The sequence below is a fragment of the Arvicola amphibius genome, chromosome 9 (genome assembly GCF_903992535.2).
Source record: "Arvicola amphibius chromosome 9, mArvAmp1.2, whole genome shotgun sequence".
Lineage (NCBI taxonomy): Eukaryota > Metazoa > Chordata > Mammalia > Rodentia > Cricetidae > Arvicola > Arvicola amphibius.
The window spans coordinates 52,284,239-52,292,719 of record NC_052055.2 but is presented as its reverse complement, the minus strand read 5'-3'; the positions used below and the strand labels follow the sequence as shown (position 1 = coordinate 52,292,719).

Genomic DNA, 8,481 nt, shown 5'->3' with positions numbered 1-8,481 from the left:
AAGAATTAATAAAACATATTTTAAGAATTAGCTATGAAGTGGAAACATGATCTGAACTCAGACAGTGAATATGCGAAAGGAAGTCAATCCCTGGGCTTGCTGAGATGTTGTGTAGAAACCTGTTGCTGGTTACAGCTTGATCTAGTCATACGTCATGCTATACGTTGGAGACAACCTCATAGTGTTCGATCAAGCACAGTCATACTCCCAAGGGCCTCATTGTTGGGCAGTAGGGGCCGACTCTTCACCTGGCTTTTGTAAGTTGGTCACATGGAATGGGATCGGTGTGGTTACGATTTGAATCTTTTTAAATAGAATATTGTCTGTGATTGATTTAAACAGGGGGACTGCATCTGGCTGCTGTATAAACGTGGTCTCTGCAAAGCCACCTGTCCATGAGACGCAGTGTGGAGGCATCGGCTTCTCATCTGCAGGGGCATTGGGTTTCACTCCTCTCTGCTCCCAGCTCTAACGAGATCTGATAAAAGGTAGCTTTGGATTTTGATTCCGCCCTCCTCCCACTTTTGTGTTGTTCCTCTGGGGCATATTAATCAGCACCGACAAGCTCAGAAGGGCAAAGGCAGCAGGAGGGATCTGGATTGGTGTAATTAGCAGTCATGGCTTAGTGCCATATACAACACAGGCCACCATATGCTTGTGTCTTGTCCACTCTCAAAATTGATCATTTTTTTGTTAGAGCTCTCGGACTCTCTTATTTTACACTTACTACAGACTTGACACTTTTATTACTCTTTCCAAACAATCAGTCATGTAGTTGCTCTGTTTTTTCTTTTTCCTGCTTGACTACTTCTTTCTCTCCCACTACTGCTTCCTCTGTTTTTACTCTATTTTTCTTTGTTTTTTTAACTTTTGAATGTAAAAATATTTTAGCCCTGGATATTTAGCATTTTCAAAAAAGGACCAAATATGTTACTGGGTGCTTGTTTCTTGTCATTAAAAGAAGAAATAATCAAATGGGGCCCATACGTACATTGGACTAAAGCCTTGCCTATCAGAGAGCATAGTCAATAGAGGGGAAAGATGTTCTGTGGAACAGAGAAGAAGGTTGGCCATTTTTATCTCTGGAGAGCAGTTAATATCATAAATATGTAAAGAACTTTTATTTTATAAATCAACAACAAAATAATTAGACTAGTCTTAAAACGAACAAAGGATGTGAGTAGATGTTTACTCCAAAATGATATGTGAATGACTAACAAGTTTAGATGTCCAATATCCTCCAACAAATGCAAATCTAAATCCCAATGATGTATCACCGTACACATCGAAAGAGTTGCTGTCAACAGACAATTGTTAGTGAGGAAATGGGAAAACTGGAACCCTTGTGCAAATCTCATGGATTTGTAAAATGGTACAATTGTTAACATTCCAGTATGGATGTCTCAAAAAATTAAAGCTAGAAACTGCCAGGTGATCCGACAGTGTCATTCCCCTGTATGTGGAGCAGGGTGACACTGAGATACGCATCTATCTATGCAGCCAAGAGTTTCAATCCATTGAAAATATCCATCTATGGATGAATGGGTCTACAAACGTGGCACCGTCACACCCAACCTTGGAAAGCTAAGCACTTTTCCTCATGTGCTGTAGCTCGCATGAACACTGAGATAAGCCAGTGGCCAAAATACAAATGCCGAATGGTCCCACTCGCGTAAGGTATTTTAAAGTAGACACAGAAAATAGATTGGTGGCTACAAGAATGCTGAGGGGAGGAAAAAGGAGTAATTGTTTATTGAATGTAGATTTTCAGCTCTGGAAGAAGATAAAACTCTGGGTGTCCATTTCACAATAGTATGGACATATTCTACACCACTAAGTTGTAAACCTGGAAAAGTTCAGATAGTTAATTCATGCCTCTTTTTTGCACCTCCCAAGCTGTGAATTTAATGATATGATATATGTACTTTTCTTGTGTGTACTTTAGTTGAGTCTTTGAAAAAGTGATTATATTTTTTTACCATTCACATTACCAATTGTGAAATTCAAAAGAAGAATAATGTTTTCTATTAAACACGTAGATCAACAAGACATGAGTTGGGCAGTACTGATGCAGCATCCGTAATGTGAGTCTGAAATCAGAGTTACTCAGCTCCACAATTATTAAACACCATAATGATGCCTCAGGTGGAAAATTCACACGTGAGAATGTGAGACATTCTTTCATAAACAACAACACTGTTTGAAAATATTATATGAAATGATCAAGCCACGTGTATGAAACACAAAGGAGTTTGTATTTAGAGTTGAGTCCTGTCCCTGAAGTGTTTTGTTATGCAAATGTTGAGACCCAAGTCTGAGACTCTTCCAGCCCTAAGTATTTCAGAAATGTTCAACTTATAAGTATGTGTACATTAATTTCTGAGTATGTTCATCTCAATTTGCCTTTGTTCTCTCCTTTCCTTCCAACCTTTCTCCCTTTTCTGCTCCTTTCAAACCTCAACTTCCTGGGCCCCCCCCCCCCCCCATTCTACCTTCTCCCAATCAGCTGCCACTTATTGAAAACACTCTTGCCTTCCTTCTCTCTTTCCTCAACTTCCACAGTGGAAACACAACCATGCATCCCTGAAAAAGACTAACTTTATTCTATTTACCCTCAACCTAAATAAGGTTTGCTCTTTCAATACCTGAGTGAGCAATTAATTCCATCCCAAATTATACATGATTCTTGTCCTATACTTTTGCTCAATTTTAATGGCAAAATTAAGTGTTATTACTTTATATTTTGACTTGTTATTGGCCAGGTTTTCTCATGCTTGGCATAGTCTTTGTGTTATCAGATGTCTCTAATACAAAAGAAATCATTTCTGTGTATAGTTTTTTTTACAGTTATCTACTTTTTTGTATATTAAAATGTCATGGTTGAATCATCATTGACATTTGGCCTTGCCCTGGAATGACCCCTGGGTTTTCATTGTATTCTGTTGAACTTCTTTTGTCTTCTCTCAAGAACTCAGCAACTAATCTAACAGGTGATTGTTTTTAGGGAATTGATTTTCTGTCTTCTTCTGAGTTTTATAATTTGCTTTTGACAAGTTAGAGTTGTAAAATGGTGTTTGAACATGTGTTCATTTATGCTTTAGGTGACTGGAATTCATAGGGATTCTCAAATCTAGGAATTTATGACTTTCATAATTTCTGAATATTTTTCTTCAAGTATTTCTTCTCCATCAATTTCTGTTTTTCATATCCCTCCCTTCTCCATGTTGATAAGCCTGTCTTTAATACTTCAGTTCTCTGAATAATTTTTTAGGTTTATATGGCTCACTAATTTTTAGTTATTTTTAAGCCTTTAACTATGCTCTCATTTAATTAGATATTTTTATTTGTAAAATCTTTTTGGGTTATTTTGTAATTTTCTTGCTTATTTTTGTAGCATCTCCTGGTTTGTATATTTTTCCACCCTTATTCCATACAAATCATTAAGCATGATTATTCTATGAATTGTAACTGATTATTTCAATACTGGAAGAATATCTGTTTCTGAAATTGCTTCTTTGTAGGAATTTTCTGAGTTATGAGTTGGAAACACTCATTTGCCTTTACTTTGTACCATAGAAGGGTGCCAGAAAGCGAGGTCAGCTTTAAGTGATTCTCTTTAGATACTAAAGTCTATAAGCAGTGCCCCTCCATGGCCTCTGCATCATCTTCTACCTTCAGGCTCCTACCCTGCTTAATTTCCTGCCCGTACTACTTTTGATGATAAACTGTTAAAAGGAACTGAGAGCAAAAAGCCCTTTCCCTCACAAGTTGTTTTTGGTAATAGTGTTTCTTCTAGCAATAGTAACCCTAACTAATACATATTGGTACCAGGAGTGGGGTAGCAACCTGACCATGATGCTTTAGGGAAGACTATGGAAGAACTTTAGACTAGAAAAACAGTAAGTACTCAAATCTTGTTGAGCTTTTCTGTGGGTGCATGGAAGACAAAAATGTTGAGAGTAATCAGGCAATAGAGGCCTGGCTTATGAATTACTCTATCAGGGCCTTTTTACTATTTTAATTAAGAATCTGTGGTTCTGGTTAGCTGGTGACTGAAGAATCAGCTGTGATTAACAAGATACCAGAGACACTAAAGTAAAACCTTTTCTTTGTTGAGACAATAGATAGTGGTCAGGTGGGTCTGAAGAATAAGCATGATTAAGAAGAGAATAGCACCATTGGGGTGAAGGCTTCTGGGAAATGTTTCTTCAGGGTCAGCACACAAAGGTTGTATTATAAGGGTTGCCAAGGACGTACCACATGCTGGCAGCCAAACTTGGGAGGGTAGAACTAGAGAAGTGACCTTTGGAAAAGCCCAGAAGATGGTGGATGGATCCCAGACATTGACCACTGAATTATTTGCTTTGGGAGTTTAGGCTTCCTTTGTTCAGATTGTACCTGTGCCCCGGTTCTTCTCTCTTCAAGTAAGAAATTATTTAACTTGTTTTGATTTTACAGGGGTCCACAGTTGAGAGACTCGGAACTTTTTAAAAGAGATACTGAAATTTTTATAAGGGCTTTGGATTTTAAAAGATACTGAATTTTTAAGTGTTTAAATTTTTTAAAATTGTAGAACTTTTAAACTTTGGAATGTTTATACTCTAATGTTGATATTCATGTGTTGTCATGGAGATGGACATGAAGGGGAAAGTTGTGGCTTAACAGTGATGTTTGTGTCAAGGTGACAAGGGGTCAATTGTCCTGCCTAGTTTTATGTCAACTTGAAACAAGATAGAGTCACAGGAAAGGAGGGAACCTCGATTGAGAAAATATTTCCATAAGATTTAACATTTGGGTATTTTCTTAATTAGTGATGATAGGGGAGGACCTAACCCATTCTAGGTAGTGCCATCCTTGGGCTGGTGGTCCTGAGTTTTTCTATAAGGAAGGAGACTGAGAAAGCCAGTAAGCAGCATCCCTCTATGGTCTCTGCATTAGGTTCTGCTTCCAGGTTCCTGTCCAGCTTGAGTTCCTGCCCTCCCAGCTTTTGTGGATACTGAAATGTTATATGGAACTGTGAGCAAGATAAGTCCCTTTCCTCCACAAGTTGCTGTTTGTCATGGTGTTTCATAGCAGTAACAGGAACCTTAACCAAGACATTTAGGAAACTTTCATAACCTTCATCCCCAGCCTGAGATGGGAGGACTCATCTTTGCCTTCTTAGATAGTGCATCATCTTTTGTAACAACTACATCTAGGATATTTTCAGTCTAGTTTCTGGTATTGCCTACCCAAACTTGGAGAGCAGACAAAGTCCCCGTGAATGTGTACTGCGGGCACATAAATCAAGATCACACACACAGATCAAGGGCCCCAATACCTCAGATCCTTTGGAATGGCAAAGCCTTCCCCTGGTCAGAGTTCAGATGCTGACAATGTGTACAGAAAGTATCCTCCCCAGCTTTCTCCTCCAAGATAACTACACTCTAAGACTATTCCCCTACAGTGACCCTCTGCTGATACTAGCTAGCCTGTCCTCTCCTTCAGCTGCATATAACAAACCTGCCTCCATGTTTACCTATATGAAATTAATATGCTGAATCTTCCAGCTGCTGGTGTATCTCCATTAGAGTTCACAGCCCACCCAATCTCAGTTTTTCTGTCTAGTGTCTGTAGTTTCTTCATTCCCATTACTCTAGCCAGTTCAATCCCAGAACTATGCTGGTGGCAACATTCAAGGCTTTGTCCTCAAATGTTTTGTTGCAGGAGGGACTTTATAGGGAGAGTTAACATCTATTTCTGTTTAGGTCCTGGTTCTAGGACATTGCTTTTAGTTCACCTATTCATAATTTTATCTAACTCTTCTGTATGTTTACTGCATAAAGCGCCCATTAGTCTCTAGCTTGTAGTATTTCTAGTAATCAAAATTTATATTTGCACAATAATTACCAGACTCTAGAAAAATAGTTTATCGACTAGCTCTGAGCATGTAACTAATATTGCCATTTCTCTATTTTGGTGTGTTTATAGCCATTTTAGTACAAAACATTTTCATCGTAGTAGTAAAATTTGTATATTTGAAAAGTAACTTATGCTTTTACTTTATTGTTTTTTTTAAGCAGACTGGATGTGAGATTTATTACTGAACATGATTTGGTAGGGTACAGGAGAGCACCGTGAAAGCCCTCAGGAGTGTAGGGCTCGCCACTTGTCCAGGGGACCACGATTAGGAATATATTTGACCCCATAGCCATCAGGAATCAGTCGCTTCTCAGCAACCATGTCTTCAAATTTATCTGCATTAAACTTAGTAAAGCCCCATTTCTTTGAGATGTGGATCTTCTGGCGGCCAGGGAACTTGAACTTGGCTCTACGAAGAGCCTCAATCACATGTTCCTTATTCTGTAGCTTAGTGCGGATGGACATGATGACCTGGCCAATATGAACCCTGGCCACTGTGCCCTGGGGCTTCCCAAAGGCACCACGCATACCTGTCTGGAGCCTGTCGGCCCCAGCACAGGACAACATCTTGTTGATTCGGATGCCATGAAAAGGGTGAAGCCTCACTCAAATATGAGAGCCATCCTTGCCACAACTCTTTACCATGTATTTGTTGGCACAAATACGGGCAGCCTCCAGAGCTTCGGAAGAGAGTTGTTCGTATTCATCTGACACCATGTGGCCACAAAGCGGGAATTCATCAACTTTTGCCTTCTTCCATCCCAAGTCAAAGATGCAGATTTTAGCATCAGGGACACCTCGGCAGAAGCGAGACTTTGGGTATGGCTTGTTCTTACAATACTGGTAACACCGGGCTGGGCAGCGACCCATGATGACAATAGGACCATCGGTAGCGCGCCGGAGGAAAAGAGCTACTTTATTGTTTTAAAAGCAATCTGTCGCAATTTGTGAATATATTTTTCTGTGAAAATATTTAGAACTTTCTCTCTTCATTTAGACTTTTGTTCCAATGAGAGCGGATCTTTATGTGTGAAATGGGGTTACAATACTGTTTTCCATAGAACTACTTAGTTGTTAGACACCAGTTACCTAATAATCCATTGCTTCCTTATTTTTTCATAATTTTCCAATACGCAGAATCTATAGAGATCTAGTTAATGACTAAATGTATCTAATGGTAATCCTTCCAAGCTTGTATTTCTTTCTGTATTAACATTATACCTTACAATTTTATTGGAAAATTGTCTTTGGAGTTGAATTAGCATAGCTCTTATGAAATTCTATAATAACTTAAAAGTTCTTTGTAGAGTTACTCGAGTTTACAATGTATTTGAGCTCTGATGCAGCTCTCTCGTTTCACTTATCATGCTTATGGGCGTGTTACGTTATGTTATGGGCATGGCCCAAACAGCAGTCTTCGAGCCTGAAGTTGATGGGAGGGTTGAAGCTTTCTAAGTTCTGAAAACCCTTTTTCTTCTTTATCTATGCTGGAGAAATGACTTCAGCACACTTCACTCTGTATTCACTTGACTATTCATGAAGGCACGTATTATCTTTCATGTGTATATTAGCGATTTATAATTACTTTTTACTGATTGTCTATTCAAGTTTGTTGTTCCCTCTCTTGTATTTATACCTGCAACTTAATCTCTGTATTAATTACATAAACCATTTCTATGTTAAATATGTTAACAGTCAATCATGTTTGAGGGGATAATATTCTCTAGGTATTTGCTTTGGGGTATACATTTCCAATTGTACTTTGGTCATTTAAATTTGTATTTAATGTTTCTCTATAGCACACCTTCCATCTCCAGGCTTGTGGCTTGTATAACTTTTGTTTTGTGGTTGAATGTATTGCATATATAAAAGGTGTATAATGTGTGTGCCAGTGTGAATATGTGTGTATACATGTGTGAGCACATGTGCATTCAAGTTTCTTCATGTCTATATTCATGTGCACATGTGTGTATACACGTGTGCATATGTGTACATGTTTGCATGTGTACATGTGTGTGCGCACGTGTACATGTGTGTTGTAGCCTGAATGCAAAATGTCTCCATCAGGTTCAGGTGTTAAACTTTTGGTCCCCAACTGGTAGCTGAAACTTTAGGAGCCGGGGCCTAGCTGGAAAGTATAGGTTCAGAGGTGAGGCTTACAATGTTATTCCGGTTCCAACTCTGTGGCACTCTCTCGCTGCTTCCTGTCCATGGTGAGGTCAGCGGTCTCTACCATATATTCCCATTTCTGTGATGTTCTGCTTTTTCAGGAGTGCAGAATCAATAGAGCCCAGAACAATGGCCTGAAAAGTCTGAAGGATTGAACTAAAGTAAGTCCTTCCTTCCTTAAATTAAAGAAAAGATTTTAGTTTTTTTTATAAACTGAATGTCAATTTTTTTTAGCTCTTCTTTTTCTTGTTGTTTTGGTATTGTTTGGTTATTTGTTTGAGAGAGGGTGTCACTATGTCTCTCTGTTTGGCCTGAAACTCATTAGATAAACTAGACTGCTGTTGAACTTGTGAGGATTCTCCTGCCTTAACCCTCCAAGCCCCCAAGCATGCATGCACACACACACATACA

At 38.8% G+C, this 8,481-nt stretch overlaps 1 pseudogene; it reads right to left on the bottom strand.

Annotated features, from left to right (window-relative positions):
• Positions 1 to 6,126: 6,126 nt before the first annotated feature.
• Positions 6,127 to 6,771, bottom strand: LOC119823470 (annotated as a pseudogene).
• Positions 6,772 to 8,481: the final 1,710 nt, after the last annotated feature.